The following is a 1,064-nucleotide window of genomic DNA, read 5'->3' on the forward strand; positions in this document are numbered from 1 at the left end:
CAGGCTCCTGGAGCCGACGGTTTCAGGCTCCTGGAGCCGACGGTTTCTGGCTCCTGGAGCCGACGGCTGGGCGGCCCTCAGAGGAAGAGAACATTCTGTTTATATCCAGCCAGTTTTTTTTTCTGTTTAGTGGCTTTGAGTTCCAGGCATACCAAGAACAACTCGCTGTATTTAGCCAACAGACTGAACGTGTTGTTGTTCTGTGAGCTCAGAGCGGACTGTGTTCGGACTTTGATTGGTTTCTGCTCTGTCTTCATGTTTTCTGTAAACGTGTTGACAGAAGATGGATTTTGGACCAGAGTATTGACTCTGTGGCCTTCTTGTTTTCTCTGTAAACAGATTGTTGAGTTCAGACACTGCAACAGGTTAAATTTAACCAGTATTTTAAACAGACATCAGCTGTTGAGTTGATTTCACTTTTTGTGGCTGACTTTAATCATGTGTTGTCAAAAAGCTCATCCCTCGAGCTTTCTCGCACACGTTTGGACTTGAACTGACAGATTATGGCTCACTGGTCATAGAAACATACCTAACATGCCGTTTCAGAGGCTTTAGATTGGCCTTTTCTTTTAAACATGTTTATTTAATATCTTTACATTTTGGGTTTTTGTTTGGGCAATTCCGCAGCTACAAAACTGTGCAAAAGTCCTGATCCAGTGTTTTTCTGTTTTCCTTCTAAAGATCCAGACCTTCTTGTGGTCTGGACTAACAGTTCTTCAGACTTTCTGAAATACTTTTAAACTTTGGACTTTGGCTGCTTTTTCTCTCAATTTCTGTTGTCAACATTTTCAGAGGAATGTTTTGAACTCTGTCCTCGTTCAGTCAAAAAGGCTAAACTGGTGCGATGGATCGGAGTTGTCGGCACAGATCAGACACGTCGACAAAGAATCTGTTTTAAAGTTCTGCCATTCACCAACAAGGACTGAAGCTGAGAAAAAGCTGGAAAAGTCCAGAGAAATTCTAAAACTTTAGCTCGTTATTGTCAACAGAATATTTATCAACTTTAGCTCTGTAGTGTATAGCAGAAGTTGACCAACTTTAGCTCTGTAGCATATAGCAGAAGT

General features: G+C 41.6%; 1 protein-coding gene across 3 annotated transcripts in view; it reads left to right on the forward strand.

Moving 5' to 3' along the window:
* The window catches only part of kank1a (KN motif and ankyrin repeat domains 1a), a 27,444-nt gene that overhangs the window by 18,720 nt on the left and 7,660 nt on the right, over positions 1–1,064 (forward strand). The gene's annotated exons all lie outside the window — the stretch shown is intronic.

Source organism: Nematolebias whitei, chromosome 8 (assembly GCF_014905685.2).
Source record: "Nematolebias whitei isolate Nwh7 chromosome 8, NemWhi1, whole genome shotgun sequence".
NCBI classification, from domain to species: Eukaryota; Metazoa; Chordata; class Actinopteri; order Cyprinodontiformes; family Rivulidae; genus Nematolebias; species Nematolebias whitei.